Raw genomic sequence first — 20990 nt, 5'->3', positions numbered from 1 at the left:
AGGAAAATTAAACAGCGGGCATTGAAATTTTCCTTGATCATAGGAACATTATATCAACAGGGTTTTAATGATATTTATCGCTGATATGTGACACCTGACAAGGTTCCCTTTATTTTAGAAGAGTGCCATGACTCCGCTTGTGGAGGGCATTTTGCTTAACGTCACAGAAAACTTTAAGAGCTGGATATTGGTGGCCGTCCATCTTCCAAGTTTCCTTTGACTATGTTAAGAGATGTGATACCTGTCAAAGGTATGACAGTAGAGAGAATAGGAAGCGTCCACTTATGCCTATCATGGCTATCCTTCCATTTGAGAAGTGGGGCCTTGACTTTGTGGGTCCTATCACCCCATCGTCCACTACTCAGAAGAGGTACATTATAGTAGCAACTGATTATTTTACAAAATGGTCAGAAGAACGAGCGACGAGGCAGGATAATGCAAAAGAGACTGCTAGTTTCCTACTTGAGCAAATCATCTACCGTTTTGGTCTGCCAAAAGAAATAGTATCGGACTGTGGAACTCACTTTTCAAATAAAGTGATTAAAAGTCTGACAGAAGTATGGAAAATTAAGCATAACAAGACGACCCCCTATAATCTGCAAGAAAATGGACAAGTCAAAAGTACCAATAAGCATCTTGTGGGTATTCTATCCAAGATAGTCTCCGAAAAGAAGCGGGACTAGGATACAAAATTATATGTGGCGGTTTGGGTGTATAATACGACGTTTAAACGAGCCACTGACCACACCCCATTCAAATTAGTTTATGGGGAGGAGTGTCTTGCCCTTAGAAATTGAGTTGCTGACCATTAGATTTGCAATCAATCATTCTCAGGGTGATGAAGATGCCCTATTTGAGCGGTTTACGACTATAGCCCATTTAGACGAGCTCAAATTACAGAGTTTGTTGCACCAGGAGGTAGCTAAATGTCGGATGAAGTAGTCACATGATCTAAAAGCGAAGAAATATACTTTTAAAAATGGGTAGTTAGTTCAAAATTACGATGTGCATAGGGAGCTGTTTCCAAGAAAGTTGGAACCTCATTGGGATGACCCTTACAAGATAGTTCGAATAGGAAAAAATAAGTCCATAGTTCTATTAGCTGATTTACAAGGGGTGGAATTTAAGAATAAGGTTAATCTTAATAAGATTAAACCTTATTATTTCTAAACATGCTAACGTGCTAAATGCATTGCAGGTTTATGTTGGGGTTGATTTGAGACCTGCAGGAGAGCTTAAATTGGTTGATGGGGCGGTTAATCCCTTATTTGGAGCACCCATATCTCGAGCAAAGATATCATCAGGGGAGGATTATTTGTTGGAGCAAGGGATATAAAGTGATTGAGCAAGAAGACGTTACCTTTGTGTGGGAAATTAAAGTCTAAGCCACCCTCTCTTGAACCTGTACAAGAGCAAGGAGTAGCACCTATATCTTGAGTCGACCATGGGCTCACCACATCCACATCTTCGCAGCATCCCCTAAAACCACTTCCTCCATCTGGTCCAAGTCTAGAGCATTGACCTCGTCTATTGGAAATTGAAGCATTAGAGCGTGCCAAAGTAAATCAAACGGTGTCAGAGGGGTTTTTGTCGAAATGTCATATCCACCGAGTATCAGAGGTAGAAGAAAGTAGAGATAGGACATGGAAGAGAAGATAAAGAATACAAAAGAGGTAAACACAATAATGATAAACTACAATTAATTGAATCAATATGTATTGACAGAACTTGGATTCTTTTGTTTGGCGCAGCACTCAAGCAATCTTTAGGCATTAGATCTCGTGGAGCTTCTTTGTAGAATAAAAACATGGATAAAAAAATAACAGCTCCTTCTCTGCTGCTCGGAACCCAAATCTGATGGCTCCGTTGGCTTCAGGGATCTCCTAGATCACTCCTTCCTCTTCCAGTTTAAAGTGTAGTTTTCAACCTGTCAACAATGATCGCAATGCACCTGATTTTGCCCATCTGATTTTTTTATAAAAAATCTCATAATTGATTGAAAAAGTAACTTGCTTTTTGCATGCCATCCTAATCTAGAAGATTTTCTAACTTTTTTATATTTTTATAATAAATAATATAAAAAATAAGCTAAAATTATACAAAAATCTAGTATTTTTGGATAATCCATGCCACTCACACTAGCACTAATGACTCAGATCACATTGATTCTCTTGAACAATAAGAATATCGGATGCTGATGCATTCCATGCTTTTCCACACTATGTCTGCATAGCATCATGACAACAGAATGGCTTGATGGTGTCCAAGACAGCTCCTGGTCCACCATATCTTTGAATCGAGCCATCTAATCTGGAGACATATGTGTGAAGATCTCTTGTAGCTCCTCGTCGCTCATCCCTCACTTATCGTGTTGTCCAAATATCCACAAAGGTCCCCTGCATAGACAAAAATTATTGTTAGCATAATCCATATAAATATTCAAGAAAAGCACGTTAATATAACTCTAAAAAAATGATATTATTTAAAATGTATATTTTAGAGTACCCTTATAAGCAATTCATCAACAAATTGAGTGTTGATAGAAAGGTCACCACAAAAGGATGAGTCCACCTCGTTCTCAAAGAATTCTTGGCCTCTTGTCTGTCCATCATTGTTACCCAATTCTACCTCCTCTATATGCTCCAAGCTTTGGGTAACCTCCACCCCTTGCAATATCAACCCCTCTATTTGCATACTGTCCTTATCTACTTTGGAAACATTGCTTTCATCATATACTCTTGCACTTCAAGGAGCTGAAGGTAAAACATACCACCATCAAGGTTGTGGAGGGTTTGGATAGAAAATTACATATTCAAAATCACATACAAGAGAGATTTAACATTTGTGACATATACCATGTCATAATAAAAGTTTTAAAAACATGAGTTCATGCACATGTTCACAATGGACCGGCAATACAAACATGTCGCCTTAATCCGTCCATCTTTTTTCAGAATCTATTTCGAGAAAGCTAGATGGACCTCATCGAACAGTTGCCTTGGCTCCTTCTAGTACCACTTTGAACCACTGCACATCGAATAGGATCATGGAGAAGCTACGGTAATCCACTGTTGTCATGGGATTGTTTGCCCATGGTCTAAACATAAAACTTTTATCCTTTACATATATCACTTAGTCACTTGTAATCTAGACATGCTACATAGAGACTTGCCTAGTGTAATAAATCATAAAAAACTAAGTCCACCATCATATGGCATGGTGCAATAAAGATGGGGGTTTTATGCCTTAAAATAAAATAAATTTATCATGGGTCCTTGACAAGATGAATGATTTTGGTTACTTACTTTTAACTTTCCTTGTATTGCTTACATGAAATTGTTGCAAGTTCTGTAAGTCATGGAACATTAAATAAGAAGAAATATGGACATGAGCAATTGACTTGGTAGATTCCCTTGGGTTACATTTTCTAGGAGCCAATGATGTGGTTGTGTACTCATGATATTCAAAATTTTTAAGTGTATTCACAAGCCAAGTTACAATGAATATGGAGTTATCTAAGTTGACTAAGCATAGGACATTGTATATATCTTGTACCTTACTTGTGTGACTAATAAAATAGTCAAGGAAGAAAAGAAGAGAGCAGTGTGATCAGTGCCACATTTTTTGGGAAAATCTCTGCACTAAATAGGGTGCCATGGATGGAGGAGTGATCGAGGTGTCCAAGCAACCACACAAAGGGAAAAGCTCAAGCCATGCAACTACAAGTAACTATAGAATATTCCACTTGACATGTAAGTATCTCTCTTCCCATGCATTAACAAAAATGGAAGGCCACTCTTGGCTAAGTAAAACAGGGTAAATATGTATAAAAAAGAGGGCAGTAGCCCATTTAGGGATTATTATTCATGTTCATGGAAGAAAAAAAGAGAAAGCTTTGAAGATTATTTGTGCCTATAATATCTATGGAGTAACAAGTCTCTCCTTTGAAGTGAGCCTCATGTTCCACTCTTGATCTTTCTTATCAAGACTTGCGGGCTGAATTGGAAGGCCCAAGAATGCTCTTTAATGGACTGAATTTCTATTTTACAAAGTATCTCTTGCATGGTTCAAGATGTACATGCATTTGTGAAGAAAAGAGCACTGTCGTATGCACCTATCTCTTAATGTAAACTCTCTTCTCTATCAAGAGGAGATCTTGGGAAACATAAAGGCTCTATTTGGGACTATTATATCCAGCCCATTACTCTCTTTGTGGGTTGAAGCTCTATTTTGCAAAGCACCTCTTATACAGTTCAAGAGGTACATGTATTTGCGTAGATGAAAAGAAGGAAAATTCCTTATGTACCTACTGCTTGATGTAGACTCTATTCTCGACCAAAAAGAGATCTTTGGGAGACAATAAAACTCTGCTTTTACTGTTGATGTTCCAATTTCTTGTCTCCTTGATGTTCCAATTTCTATTCTTATGATTTATGAAGAGAACATGCTCTACTTTCTCTCGTAAATGTTGTATCTACACACTCTTGCATTGAAAGGGCATTGAAGACACTCTTTGGGAGATTATTTGTGTCATCTTGGATTATTCTTGGCTACCCAAAATAGGGAATTTATGGGCTGAAGCTTTATTTGTGATCCACTTTCTTAATCTTGATAGAACATGGGCTGCTCTTGGTTCATATGAGTGACTACAAGCTTTAATCTTTGTGAGTAAATTTCAAGGACATCTTTTGACACTGTTAGGAGATAATTTTGGACTCTTCTTCTTGGCATAAAATAGGGTATTCATGGGTTGAAGCTTGTAAACAAAGGTTCTACTTCATCTCCAATCATTGCAAGTACAAACTAGACATGGAATTCTCTCTACATAGTATCTTGCTTCCTCTTCATTCAAGGGAAGTTTTAAAGAAGTCTTTGGGTGATTTCTTGCCATACTTTGGAATTAATCTTGGCTATCTATGAGAGTTAATCTATAAGATGAAGCTTTTATGCAGTTGCTTAATTCAAAGTTACATTGATCTAAGTCATGAAACTCATGAACTTTTCATGAAAACCCAACAATGATGCTAGTTCAATAACATTGATTCATTCAAAGGTTGATATAGGTAGTCTTCTTCTTGATCCTCTATCCTCACTCTACTAATTAGTTGAAAAGAGAAAGTGTCTTGAAGATCTTCTTCATGCCTAGGCTGAAATAGGCAATTATATTCATAGGCAAGGAAGGGCAAGGCTATTCCATTATCAATTGAAGTTGTACTCCTATTTATAATTCATCCATCTTTATGATCTTAAATTTTAAGCTCTTAACCCATTTATTCAGCCGTCTTATGTTTAAACCTATCTTTTCAAGATAAGACAAAGGATATGAAGAACTGAAGGTTGTGAAGTTCCTCTTAAACCCACAAACATTCACTTGTGTCTACCTATCTCATGAAGACACATCTCTATCTATCTTGTCCAGTTTTCTTGCCAAACCCGTATGGTGACCCCTATGGTGACCTTCAACCCTACGTATTGTGACACTGTGATAATACTTTGCAAGTTTCCAAAATACTCTATCTCTTCTATAACTGTGTTTGGATCCATGTCTTGCCGTCGGCTCTCTTGCTTGAACTTTGCCATGACACCACAATCCGTTGTGGAGTGCATTTTGTCGATACACTCCATTCAGAAATGTCGTCCGCGCTACCATGCCACACTGTATATTTTATACTCTACATTGAAATAGTTAATTAGTTGTCACATATAAAATCTAGATATGAAAGCTTATAAAACATGTGGTCACCTTTGGCCTACATCCCCTCGAGAATTCCCACTCCTCAATAGAGATCTCCACCCCTTCGTGAGAGGCTACAATCAAACCTCCATACAACCATTTCATAGACATAAGCATAGACATAAAATGCGGCATCTCCTCCATTCCCTCGAGATATCGAATCGTTCGATGGCACATACTATGTCAAAATTTGGATCACACTTCTTCCCGATCTTTCTTGGCTTGTTCATACCTAGCGAGCCACGTCTCCATGGGGGCATTATGCAATATACAAAAATGATTCATTTTCTCTTGGATTGTAGCATTTATCCTTTTTTCTACCCCATTTCCAACCACCACATCTCTGGTCAATCTATCATCATCCTTCAACGATCATAGCATACTGTTGACCGTTGGTAGCCATTGTGAAATATGCACTAATGCCTCAGACACCAACCAACCTTTAGCCATGCTACCTTTTGACCAAGCTTGTTGTCGCACAAAGCCTTTCAGGGTTTTCATAAAGCACTCCAAGAAGAACATCCATCGCGTATGGATAGGTCCAGCAATCTTCACTTCATCTACAAGATGCACTAGGAGGTGGGTTTGTAGCATGAGCATGGTGGTGGATAGGTACTTCTCAAAGAGACAAATCATCTCCATTGCTCCCTACCTTTCAGATTCAATAGAGGATGTCTTGATCTCCTTTTGTGAAATCCATTGCACTAAATTTGACAACCTGTAAATCACCCTGCGTATTTCTAGAGTAAGGCATCCTACGATCTTGATTGGTGGTACAAACTGCCACAAATAAAGAAGCATTATGAACAACGACTACACTCCAAATAGCAAAATACGCATGTCACTTACAATCAATTAGTAGTACAAACCTGACATATCTTATGCCAATCATGGGATTTTAGCCATGTTAGTTGGTCGTCTTTAGAAAATGTGGATTTGAGAGAACACATCATCATGCACTCTTCTTTAGTGGAAAAAAGACAAGGAGCACAAGATAGTTACAAGCGACCATCAACACTCAACTATGGCTAATCGACTATGGCCAAAGCGCCTCCATCTTGCCTTCCTCCTTCAAATCCATTCATGCCCCTGCAGTGTCTCTCTTTCCTATGATGTGGTCCCATAGTAAGTTGCCCACATTCTTGAAAACATGTATTGGATCCAACAAGTGGTTGATTTGTAAGTGGGTCCAACATGGCAACTTGTATAAAACTGAGAACCATCACATTCTGCTTGGATGCGACTCCATTGTCATAGTGCATAGGTTTGAAGGTCACCACAGGGGTTTGGCAAGAAAACTAGACAAGATAGATAGAGATGTGTCTTCAAGAGATAAGTAGATTACAGTGAATGTTTAAAGGTTCATGAGGTCCTTCATGGTCAATCACAGGGGTTTGAGAGAGAAGAATGTATGGGGGTTCAAGAGCTTAGACTCCAGAGATGGTAGAGATAAGAGAAGGGTTGAAGGTTTCAAGCCAAGCTCTTGAAGATGCTAATAGAGCTTCCAACTACATGTTCTTAGCAAAGATCACAAGAGTATTACCTCATAAGTTCTAACTCAAATCAATCTTGTTTTCTTGACTCTAAGAGCAATCACAAATTATAAAATCAAGTACAATATGTTGTCATGTATAATAAACAACTCCGCATCCCATCATTCATATATGATGCTATAGCATGAATCAACTTTTCATGATTACATTAAATGTAGACTGTTAGGGACAAAAGCTTATGAGTCAATTACAAGGCTTGTAGGGCAAAGAGACTTGCTTCAAGAGAGCTTCAAATTGAGCTCCTAATAAGGATAAGCTACCACATCCAAGAAATATGAGAAAAAGCTCCTCTTAATTCAACTCAAAGAATCTATGAATGATATACAAACATTGCCTTGCCATAGGGGCACATAATACTTGCATATTTTGACAAGATGTCTTCTATAGAGTAAGAAATGAATTAAAAGAATACTAATATAGCTAATTCTCTGAATATGGCCGAAGATATCAGTCCCAAATTAGCCCAAAAATTAACCTCTGATGATAGCATAAACTTTTTCTAACACGGTGTTAATGCGTTTGGTGTTGAAAGTCTACCACGGAGGTAAGAGACAGTAGGGTGAAGGGAGATTTAGGCAGAGGAGTAGAAGGAAGTGAAGGGGTTTGAAGAAATAGAAGATGTAGAAGAATAATCATAGGATTAAATAGAAAATATAGAAGAATACTAACAAAGATGAAGCCTGTCAGTTTATTTCTGTATTATGAGAAGATAAAACTCTTGTAGACAAAAACGTGTATAAAATAATACATTCCTCTATGCTGCTCAGATTGCCAATCTAATGCTTCCATTGGCTTTGAAAGGGGGTAAAATACTAGCACATTTGGCTAGAATTCTACCAGAGATCACTCCCTCTTCATCGCCCACTTCAAAGTGTTATTCATTGCCTAAAAATAGCGATTGCACGTCGCATGATTTCACTAATCTTTCTTTTTACATAAAATCCTCTCAAAATAGCTGAAAGCTACATGCTTTCTTTTGCATGTTATCCTAATCTAAAGTTATCTACAGTTTATGGATTTTTACAAGAGATAATATCTAAAATATCAAAAATTGACTAAAACTTATCCAAAAATCTAATATTTTGAACTATGGACACTAACACTAATGCCTAAAGTGGCATTGGCTCTCTAGATCTATAAGAAAGCCACACTCTAGAGTGTTTCACACAATGTGCGCGTAGTAGTACGACACCTGGAATCACGAAAAGTCATGCATGGTTCACATGAGAATGTCTCATATATTGGCGGACTGTTCACGCTTGCTCATATCTTTCATGATGACCCCCTCCTTCCACAAAATCTTAAGCTCATCGACTTATGGATGGAGATAGATGTCCATATTCTTGATTTTGTAGTGGCGAGGAATGAGCAAGCTAAGGATCAAGTGTTCTTTCTTTGTAGAAAGCCATGGTGGGATATTGTAGTTAGCAAGGACTATCAGCCACACACTATAAGATGTTGAGCGGAGACCGAATGGGTTCACACCATCCATAGCAAGACTAAGTTGCCCTAGAAATATTGATGACAGGCTAGCGAATGTAGTTCCATTGCCAGTTTTTAAGGGAGAGTACAATGAAGACCTTGATCTTCATGTAGCAGAGTTTATGGTAGCATGTGTGGCTAACAATGCCAGAACCCCTGAGCATTGGTTAGCAATATTCCCCGCCACTTTCAAGGGCGCGACGTTTCAGTGGTATGAGAGACAAGCAGCAGAAACTTTTGGCACATGGGACGACCTGAAGTTGGCCTTCCTCACTAAATTCAGGCGTGAAGGTTTTGAAGAGCGGATGCGAGAGGAATTTATGAACCTAAGTCAGTCTTCTGGAGAAAGAGTAGAAGCCTATGTCTCACGAATGGAATCCATCCTGAAGAGATGGACTAACCATAATCTAGATGATGGCATTCAAAAGGGGGTGTTTCTCAGAGGATTACAACCAGAAGTCCGTAAGTTTGTGGAGCTGCAAAGACCAGCCACACTGCAAGCTGCAACAGAAGGTGCAAGACTGTACGATGAAGTGGAAGCTAGATTAGAGATGAATACAGGAAGAGGAGTCCTACCTCCTCTGATGCCAGGAATGATGTATCCACCAAATGCAGTTCCAGGGACTGTTCCCTACCCTTACCAACACCTGCCCCCGGTATCACAGTACAGTGCACCAAATCCACAGTGACCACAATCCATGCCTCAAATGGTGGTTCACCCACAACAACAATGGTCCCAACCAATTTCCTCAATGTCAAATCAGCAGCAACAGTGGAATCCTACCAACTGGAGCCAACAACCAACAGTTCAAATAGGAGCTCTGAATCAAAACCAGAACAGAGATCCCTCTGTAACAGCCCAACCCGTTTATGCAGTGATTACAGAAACTCCTCAAAACCCTCCTGCCAGTACGTTCAGAGGAGAAAGCTTGAAGGATTATTTATCCAACTCAGTTGCAAACATAAAAAAGGAGTTGATGGATGTGATCACGAAGCAACTACAGACGTTGAAAGTGAATACCGCTAGCATATCCAACGTTGCAGGAGCGGGAAGAGATGTGATGCGGTCAAACACTTGGTGTGGTAAGTGTCATCAAGCAGGCCATTTAGCCACTGAATGTACACGAAAACCAACCATCCCTGGAGCCTTCTGTTCCTACTGTTTGCGGAAGAACCATACAGAGGACATTTGCTCTCTGAAGGAGATGCATGATAGGAGAAGGAAGGAAGAAGACGCAAGATTCAACTTGTTGGAATCCAAAATGACAACACAGGATATTGGACTCAAGCCTAGAGAGTTTGGTCCTAATTTCGGACCCAGAAGATTTCCTTCCCAAAGTTACAGAGGAAGACAGTCTGGCGGTGGTCAGAGATCAGAAGTGGAATGTTACAGATGCGGAGAAAAGGGACACATCTCACCAAATTGTCCAAATCCTCGAAGGTCAGTGGATTACAAGCCCTTATGCAGACGATGCAAAGGAGAAGGCCACACTGCAAAAGACTGTCCAAGCCCAGCCCCAGTGAAAAGCAGTGCTACTGATAGTCCGGCCAAGGCCCAAGAGCCTACCTCCAATTTAGTGGAATTGGAAGTTGCTGCCATCACGCGTGCAAAGCAGAAGGAACCACCTGTCCAGAAAGAAAATAACCTTCCAGCCAGAACAGTGAAATTCAATCTTCCACCAGAAGAACAGAGCCTGACAGTGCCGTACAGAGCACTACAGTGCCACAGAGAGTTACAGAGACAGTTACAGAGACACGACCAGAGGTCCAGGAGACAGAAGAGGAGGAAGTGCCACAGGTGGCAGAAGAAGTTCCCATGATTCCCCTGTTGGAAGAAAGAGGGAAAATGAAAATGGGTGTTGCCCCATTCCCTACTCGGCTAGAGAAGCCAGTGGATCCTATTAAGGAATACGATCTAGTTAGAGATCTAGATACCTTTAGACCAAAACTTACATTCTGACAATTATTGATGTTGTCTCCCAGTTGCCGGAAAAGGTTCAAAAGTATACTGACACGAAGACGTGGTTTAAGGATTGCTCCCTCAATAGCAACAAAGTCCAACAAGGATCCAGAGCCTGTAAAAGAAGTGGATGTGGTTAATGCTTTCCTAGATCCCGGTACTCCAGAGACTGGCGTATGGATAGAAGGTTGCTTCATCGCAAATGCACTAATTGATGGTGGTTCATCAGTAAACATTATGACGGATATTACAATGAAGGATTTAGGCCTACAAGGTGTGCAACTCACCCAATGGCTCATCAGACTGGCGGATCAGAGTAGAATCAATCCTTTGGGCATTCTCCCATATGTGAAGACTACAGTGGCTGGAAAAGATTATTGGCTAACCTATCTGGTGGTGAAGCCAAACTCTTATGGTACATCCTATCCTATGTTACTGGGCAGACCATGGCTTTTTGAAGCCCGAGCAAGGACGGATTGGTTCAAAGGAACCTTGACCTTGGGTAGAGGACCCAACAAAGTGGTGCTGAAACTGTATGGTTCTCAAAAAGGACATGGATCCACCTCCTTGGAATTATCTTCTGACTCCCCTAATGAGGCTACAGATGGAACATCAGCAGACGAAGATGCTGTCAAACAGATCCTTCCTAAGAAAACAGTGGCACATTCCTTAACAGTGGATACTGTAAGCCGACTTCCAAACAATGCAAAGCCATTATCAATGGGTGAATACTTCCTGCCTGAACCGGGAATGACTTCTGAAATCACTTCTGACAGTGAGATAGAAGCATGGATGTACTGCTCTCCCTATTACATGGCCATAACAGAGACAGAGACAGAGACAGGAGAGGAAACAGAGAATCTATTCTTCTGTTACAGAGCTCCTACAGAGACAGAGACAGAGACAGAAACAGAGACAGAAGCAGAGACAGAGACAGAAGCAGAAGCAGAGACAGAAGAAGAAGAGGATGGATATGATATGGACAAAGAAGGTGATGAAAGTGAGCCAGAAGAATCTATCCCATCTGAAGAGGATACATTTGAGGAAGAAGTTCCAGAAGCATCAGAAGTAGATGAGCTCATGCTGTGGGACAGAATGGTGATGGTACCATTTGGTCTGGTAAATGGATCTTCTCATATACAAAATCTTTATAAGAAATGGATTAAGAAGAATAAGCCGTCTTTTAGTAGTGGCTCCTGCCGTCCTAACCCATCCTTGCCGAAGAAAGATGATGATGATGCACCGTGCCAACAGCACCAATCCCACCAACCCAACAGGTATCAGAGGGTTCCTGTTATGTGACGTTCCTGGATGTGTCATCTTCAGAAGAGGAGTCTTCAAGCCAAACCAAACCCGAAACAGCTCTAATCCCATTTCAACATCTCAAAGAGCAACCTAAGTCTCCACCAAAAGAAGAAATTGGTTCTAGTAGGACATCAGAAGAGGACACTACTCCCTTGAAGGAGTCGGATCTGTACCCAGAAGCAGTCCGCGGGACCTTCATCTGTGAAGTAGAAGGTGAAAGGCAGTTAACCTTTGTGGATGCAGAAGGCACTGAACGCCACTTGAAGGTGGGTAGCAGCCTCCCAGAAGAGGAGTTGTCAACCTTGTACAACTTGTTGAAAGAAAATTTGGACGTGTTTGCGTGGTCCTACAAAGACCTAAAGGGGATTGATCCCACAATATGTCAACATCATATTGACTTGGAGCCTGATGCCAAGCCAGTACGGCAACGACAGAGGCGAATGAACCCGAATTATTCCACATTGGTGAAAGCGGAGCTGCTGAAGCTTCTGGAAGCCGAGTTCATCTATCCAGTGGCAAATAGTGAATGGGTTTCACCCATCGTGGTTGTACCCAAGAAGAATGGCAAATTGCGAATATGTGTGGATTTCCGAAAGCTCAATTCTAAGACAAAGAAGGATCACTTTCCTATCCCTTTCACAAACCAACTGTTGGACACAGTGGCAGGACATGAGCTTTATTCTCTTCTGGATGGATTCAGTGGATACAACCAAGTCCAAATCGCAGAAGAAGACCAATCCAAAACAACCTTCACCACAGAATGGGGGACCTACACTTACCGAGTGATGCCATTTGGACTCTGCAATGCCCCTGCTACTTTCCAGCGAGTCATGATGGCTGCATCTCAAAATCATCTGCACGACTTCATTGAGGTATATTTGGATGACTTCTGTGTCTATAGTTTGATCCGTGAACATTGGGAGCACCTGGAACAATGCTTTGACCGATGCTGGGAGTATGGGATTTCCCTCAACCCCAACAAATGCATCTTTGGGGTTTCTTCTGGAGTTCTGTTGGGCCACATTGTCTCTGCACAAGGGATATCAACAGACCCTGCAAAGATTGAAAAGATCGTAGCTCTGACAGCACCCACCAACCTCAAACAGTTGAGGGGATTCCTAGGCCATGTGGGTTACTACAGAAGGTTTATAGCCCATTTTGCGACAAAGGCAACTTCCTTGCACAAGCTCCTGAGGAAAGATGCAGAGTTTACTTGGACAGAAGAATGTGACAAAGCCTTCCACACTCTGAAGTAGTGTCTGATAGAGGCACCCATTCTGCAACCTCCTGATTGGACGAAAGAGTTCCATGTACACACTGATGCATCAATTGAAGGCTTAGGTGCTGTCCTCTACCAAAAGGGCTCTTCGAAGTTGGATCAACCAATCTATTACGCAAGCCGAAAAGTCACTGATAGGGAACGGAACTATACAGTGACAGAGCTGGAGTGCTTGGCAATGGTGTTTGCCTTGGAAAAGTTTCGCCATTACCTCCTATCTACCCACTTTAAATTTTATGTGGATCATGAGGCCCTGTCCTTCTTGATGAACAAAGCAGATGTGAAAGGACAAATGATGAGATCGCTCCTTTTATTCCAGGAGTTCGACTTCGAGGTGATTACTAAGCCCGGTCGTTCCCATATTCTGGCTGATCATCTGTCGTGTATCCCACAAACTGCAGACGAGGAGCAGGATGATCCAGACCTCCCTGATGCTTCCCTATTCTTGGTAGAAACTGTAACTCCCTTGTATGCAGACATTGCCAATCTGCTGGCAACCCAACAGTATCCTCCTGGTATTTCTAGTCGGGAAAGGAAGAAGCTCATGCTGGAATCAGCCCCCTACACCCTGCTAGGCGGTGCACTGACAAGAAAGGCAAAGATGAAGTGCTCAGAAGATGTGTTGCAAGAAATGAGATTGGGATTGTTCTGAAGGCTTGCCATGACGAGCCATGTGGAGGTCACTTTGCAGGAGAAGCTACAGCTAGGAAGGCTCTGCTAGTAGGATATTGGTGGCCAACCATTCACAAGGATGCCTATGATTACTGTAAAAGATGTGATGCTTGTCAAAGAATGGGGAAACCGACCAAGACAAGTGCCATGCCACTGCAACCTATCCTTCCGTTGAAGTTGTTTGAGAAGTGGGGCATTGACTTCGTAGGTCCGATCGATCCTCCTACCAGAAGGAAACAGAACCGATACATCCTTGTATGTATGGATTATGTCACAAAGTGGTGTGAAGCTAAAGCCTTAAAGCGGGACGATGGTAACAGCGTGGCCCTGTTCATGTACGAGAATATCATCACCCGTTTTGGCAGTCCCTTAGAGCTGGTAAGTGATAGAGGCACTCATTTCCTTAACAAAGTCATGGAAGAGTTGATAGAGTTGTATAAGATCCGCCATCGCAAGTCCACTCCTTATTATCCTAGAGCCAACGGCCAAGTCGAAGTCACGAATCGCATCCTCTGCTCGATTTTGACAAGAACAATTGCTGCACATCGTCGTGATTGGGACGATCGACTTACAGAGGCACTCTGGGCGTACAGAACCTCCCATAAAGCAGCAACAGGACAGACACCCTTCCAGCTGGTGTATGGTACAGAAGCTATTTTTCCTGTTGAATTGGAACTACCCTCTTTGAGAGTGGCCATCAAAGAGCGTTTGGGGGACGATGATTCACTGCAATGCCGTCTCCTGCACTTGGAATGTTTGGACGAAATTCGTAGGATGGCTCTACAATGCATGGAAGCCACGCAAGCGCGACGTAAGGCTTACCATGATAGCTTCATCAAGCACAAGGAGTTCAAAGAAGGTGATTTGGTCCTAGCCTATGATTCACAATTTGGCAAGTTTCCTGGCAAGCTTCAACAGCGGTGGATGGGCTCATATAAGGTACTTGCTATCAACCTGAATGGCTCTATCCAAGTTCAGACCGTTGATGCCTCTGATGATCCCTTTCTGATCAATGGATATCGCCTGAAGAAGTACTTCCCTCCTTGGGGATCTTGACAATTATGGTCACTTGATCTTTTCCCTCATTGGCGCGGCACTGTACTTCTTATGATGCTACTTCTGATAGTCGTTCTTCAATCACTCCTGATGAAGTGGACACAACCCTCTGTCCCCTCAAACCCCCCTTCCAGCCTTGATCTCTTATCCTCTATTTTCCACCAGCATCAGTGGCGAGGTTGGTTCTGACAAATGGTAGTTCTACCATTCCCTTGCTCAATTCGAAAAAAATATATATATACATATCGGTTATGGGAGAAAAGGACTTAGGTCCCTGTCATGCCGACCTATTCTTCGAGAAAAGGTGGAAACACCCTCGGGAATAGGGAAAGAAAAGAAAAAGAAAAGAAAGAAAAAAAAAAACAAATCTGTTATGAGAGAAAAGGAAGCAATTCCCTGTCATAGCAGGCCTCGTTCCAAGAAAAGGTGGTCAACACCCTTGGGCGAGAAGCTGGCTGTGGAAAAGGTGGTAACACCCAGCAGTCCAGAAAGTGGATTCATTAATTGATATTTCCAGGATTCAATTCCGAAGCTGCCTCCTTGGTACGCTGTGTCCTGGGTCTCTTTGCAAAGTGACTACCTGTCCTCTAGCAGATGACATGTCCTATTCAACACAACGTTCGATTTGATGGCTACCTCCCTGGGTAAGCCTCTTCAACAACTGATGATGTGATCTTCATCGACAAACAATCGAGTGATGTGAGCTTTCATCCTAACCGGATGGGGAAGTGAGTATGGGTTGCCCTCTATATTTATCAACAGAGAGTGAGACAGAGGGTGGGGCGAGAGACCAGTCTTTTCCCTTCAAATCAAATGAGAGGTGAGAAGTGTGAATGAAGTGTTGCACGCACGGGATGGGCCTCTCAATGCACAAAGCACAATTTGTTTCTGTGCACTGCACCATAAGGCTCCCTGGCCTTCCTTCTTGCACCGTATGCCGGCACAGGGCGGGATGCATTGTTGCACCATCAAATGCGCACAAGGCATACAACCTTTGCACAAGTGACTGTGAGGATTACATCAACGGGTTTCAGGAAAAGGCTGCCCTCTTATATCTATCAACAGAGAGTGAGACAGAGGGTGGGTTGAGTGTGACTGGAGTTTCTTCAATCAATTACCGAGAGGTGAGATTGAGGGACGTTACGACACTTGGAGTCAGGTATGTTCCTGTTTCCCTATGCACCCATGGGATTGGTCTTTGCCGTCATCATAAGACACGCCACCGTGTTATGTACACTGCACTGTAAGGCTCCCTTGCCTTCCTCCTTGCACTTATGCTAGCCGGGTTGGACGCACTAATGCACCATCAACTGTGCACCCTGGCATACTCTTTATGCACCATTTCCCCCTTGTTGATTCCTCAATCGAGTACGAGATATGGGTTTTAATCATTCTTCCTCGAGTGATATTAGTCATGGGGCGAGTGACTGTTCTTTCATTTCATTTGAGTGACTACGAGTTGAGTGTAATATCCCTCATCATCGACGAATTTCCTACGGTTCCTTCCACCAGCTACCTCCCTGGGTGCTGCCGCATGGTCCCTGCCATGAAGGACGTGCGCCGAGAAGATGCCTTGGTACCTCCAGCGCCGACAACAACACTGGACGTGCCATCGACACTCAACCTTGCTTCTTGACGAAATGGGCCAAGTTTTTCTAACCCTCCCACTTTGGTTTCTCAGTGACGGTCATGTTTTAAGTGTGGGGACGTTAGTGGATGGTCTGACGCGTGGTCCTAGGTCCCTGTTGCTCGGTTAACCCTATCAGTTAAGGTCTTAAGCGTGGGGACACGTCCCTGCGCGTCTACAGTGCATACCCTTCTGCATATGCCTTAACCTGCTCATGCATGAATGCCATGACTTGCTTTTACCCTGCTGGGGATCCCTTTCCATCTACCCAGTTATGTTCCACCCACCCTTGGGGCTGTTCCCTTCCAGTTTTCCTTTATTCCTTGATTTGGAGGTCCTACTATGTGAATGTACCCTACGTTCACCAAAGTCCAAATCCAACCTTATAGCCCTGTTCCTCCCGTTGAACTGACCATTTTTCCTTTTTACCTACCCCTATTCTGGTGCACGGTTTTTGAGTTATTAATTTTTGAAGCATTTTGTGTAAATTAGCCGGTTTTCCATGTGAACGTGCTTTGCTTGCTTGGGAACCATGCTCTGACGTCATAGCCTTGCCAACCACTTTTCCCCTGACATTTTTCCTTTTTACTCTGAGTCATTTTGCTACACGGTTTGTCCACTATTAATTTTCCGGTTTTTTAAGACTTTTTCGTGCATCTTTTTGACATTTTTCCATGTGAACCTGCCCTGTTTGCATCGGAATTCCAATTTGATCTGCCAGCCGTGTCCCCTGTGTCTTCCCCTACCTTTTGCCTTTTTCCTCCACCCTTTTCGACTTTCGGATTTTTACTTATTAATTTTTAAATATGTTTTCGGGAGTATTTTTGGAGTTTTTCGCATGTGAACCCCTCCTACTTCCACCCGAACTGCGGTTTAACATGACCATCCTATGCCATTCCTTCCTGCGGACATTTTTCCTTCTTACTGCATGTCATTCCGGCGAACAGGTTCGTTCGATATTAATTTCCGATCCCATTTTCGGGTTTATTTTTTGGGTTTATTCCATGTGAACGCATCTTATCTCCATCGGAATCATGTTTTGATGAGATAGGATTGTCGGGCACATCTTTTTGCACGGTTTTCCTTTTTTCTGCACCTCATTCCGCTGCATGGATTTTTCGATATTAATGTTTAATTGCGTTTTTTGGTCCGTTTTTCCTGTTTTTTGCACGTGACCGCCCTTTCCCCCTCCCGACACCTCCGTCATATATTTTTTTTGTTTTCCCCCTGCCGTCCTGCCCACTTTTTGTTTTTATGCTATTTCGTTTTGACGTCCGGATTGGGAGTTATTAATTTTTCTTTATTTTTACGTGTATTCGCACGCCCGTTTTGCTCGTGAACGCGCCTTTTTTCGATTTTACGCGTCTCCACGCGCCCCGGTCGTGTCCGTATAACCCGTACCGTCATCCCGGTGCCATTTCAATCCCTTCACGGCAAATTTTTTTACCCCGCCCCGCGCTCGTGCGCGGGACGGGGATACGTACCCCCTTTTTTGACCCTGCCCACCCCCCATGGGCACCTACCACCCTATGACCCTACCCAACCCCTGGGCACCCTCCCCCCATGGGCACCCTCCCCTACCCCTGCCCATCCCCTCCTACCCCTACCCACCCCTCCCCACCCTTCTTTCTCCCCGACCCTCCCACCCTTTCTATCCCCCACCCCTCCTAACTGCCTCTCCTCCTTCTCTCCCTTTCCTGCTCCTGTTCGTGCCTCCATCTCTGCCCTCCTTATCTTCATCTCCCCCCCCACCTCCCTCCAACTCCACCTCCCTCTCTTTCTTTTCTTCTTCCCTTCCTGTTCTTCTCCACCTCCTCTTCTTCCCCTCTCTTTCCCTTCCTCTTCTCTTCCTTCTTCTCCCTTCCTTCTCCCCGCCATTTTCTTCTCCTTTTCTCCTCCTTCCTCCCCTCTCCTTCCCCTCCTTCCTCTCTCTCCTGCCTCGTCCTCCCTCCCTTTTCCGCCTTGCAGCGGCCGCCTCCTAGACGCCTCGTCGGCCGCCTCCCTCCTCGCCAGCGCGCCACGTGCCCCGCCAGTCGTCGACGCCGCCTCCTGGACGCCTCGTCGGCCGCCTCCTTCCTCGCTAGTCGCCGCCCTGCCCTTATTCCGCCGTCGCACCGCCTCTGCAGAGCCTGCCCGCCGGGTGCCGCCTCGTGCCGCCCCTGCGCCGAGCGACGCCGCCTTGCCCGCCCCGTGGGTGCCTTCCTGACGCCCCTGCCATCGCCGTCGTGTGCCTGCCGTGCCCCCGCCACGTGGCCCTGTGCCCCCCACACCCCCACACTAACCCCCCTTCCCACCCACTAAGCCAAACCCCCCCCCCCCCCCCCCCCCCCCCCCATAACCCCCACACATGCCCTTGTTTCCTCCAGTTCACACATACAGTAACCCTCCCACCCCCATTACCCCACCCAAGCCCCCCATCACACACCCACTCAATCTCTCTGTAGGCCCCCCTTCCCCCCACCATTCCCAACCCGCTGAACCCCTCTACCTACACCCCCCTTCCCCCTTTGCAACCAGACCTGCAACCCACTACACCCCCCTCTAAGCCCCCCGTCCCACACACACCCCCCAACCTCCCTGTAAGCCCCCCTGTCACACACTACACCTCCCACAGGCACACCCGCAGCTAACACACACAAAACCCCCCTACCCCCTGTCCTACGCTGCAAAATCATTGAACCACTGAACCGCAAAACCCTCCTCCAAAACCCCTCTTCCCCCCCATAGGCAACCCGCCGATCACCCACTGCCAACCCCCTTCATAAACCCCCATCCCACCCGTCGACACCCTCGAGACGCAGACACATGCGCAGGTGTATACGCGAATGTGGGTGATTGAGATTGTTCGTGTGGGATCGTGTGCGGGAACTTGTTAGCCGGTTGTTGCCACGCAGCTGTCACACCGCCTGTTGTTGCTGGGTATTTTTCCCCGATTTTTCATTAACACACCCGTCAATCCTTTTTCCATAAACATTGAAAAATACAAACCACCTCATTAAAGACTCCTTTCAATTCTGAAAAAATCCAGAAAAATCTCGAAAACTTTCCTTTTATTTTTGCAATCCCTGGCCATATTTTTCTCAACCTGTAAATTTCCGCAAAAACTATTTTTGCCCATTTTAAACTTCTAAAATCTTTCAAACTATCCAAAAATATGATAAAAATTCATTAAAAATACTAAAAAATTCCCAATTAATTTTTGAAAAATTCCTACTCCTTTCCTTTCCATTTTTATTTATTTTTGGCATATTTTTCTCAGCTGTTATAATATTTTCTTTCACACCTAAATTCTTTCACACTAAATCACACAAATCCATAACATAAAAAAATAAATTAAAAAAATAAAAAACCCATTTTTCCTCCAACACCCCAACTAACCGTTTAGCGAAAAAATCCAGATATTTTTGGATTGAGGAGAGCGCATTTCTGCATTACATACACACCCCTTCCAGGTATTTATTTTATGTGTTTTATTTATTTTCATTTCTCCCTTAATCACAAATTAATTGTTAAAATGAACTCTTTATTCACCCACAGTTTCCACGTGCATTCGCGCTCAACACACACATACTTTTTAATTAAAATAAACCCGCCGTTCACTTAGCACGCGCTACGTGCGCTAAAGAGGCACTTTAATTTTTATTTAAAATGAACCAGCCGTCACATGAGCACGTGCTGGCAAAAAAGCGCTCCACATCACTTTAATTTGTAATTAAAGAACTTGCATTTAGAGACCCAGTCGGGTATCGAAGTCGGGATTCGAATAAAAGCACCGGTTTAACCTAATAATTGATAATTAAATTTCTAATAAGGAACCGCCATTTTCTTGCTAAGGTTTATCACCTAATAAAAATTCACCCATTTTTAACAATTTATTAAAATAAACCCTTCATTAAATTAATTCCCCCTCACTGCACTTAATTCCCATTTTTAATGAACCGTTTCGTGGGATGGGTATGCGCAGTCATTAGAGTTATTTTCCTGGTCCAGTCCTGGTTTATCACTGATGTAGTATTGATATGTGTCGGATATGGTATTGTTTTGGTTTACTGTCTTTGTTACGGTTACGGGTACAGTATGCAGTTTTTTCTTTTATTGCCTGTTACGGGGTTCAGGGTGTTTGTCTGATGCATCGCATGAAGCTTTCGGTCGCATATGTCTCAAGGTCATGTCAAATTTTTTCTAGGATGTGGTTTGCTTGGGGTTAGTTGGTCGAGTCACGTTTTTTTGTTTGGTAATTCTCTTATCCTTGGTTTTTGTCTATTGCTTTCCAGGCATTCTCCTTGATTGTCTGTGTTTGTGGTGTGTGTGTAACCATCTGA

This window comes from Lygodium microphyllum, chromosome 6, assembly GCF_053477565.2.
Source record: "Lygodium microphyllum isolate KBCC chromosome 6, Lygodium_microphyllum_v1.1.10, whole genome shotgun sequence".
NCBI lineage: Eukaryota > Viridiplantae > Streptophyta > Polypodiopsida > Schizaeales > Lygodiaceae > Lygodium > Lygodium microphyllum.
The sequence above is the reverse complement of the archived record's forward strand: the minus strand, read 5'-3'. Positions refer to the sequence as shown.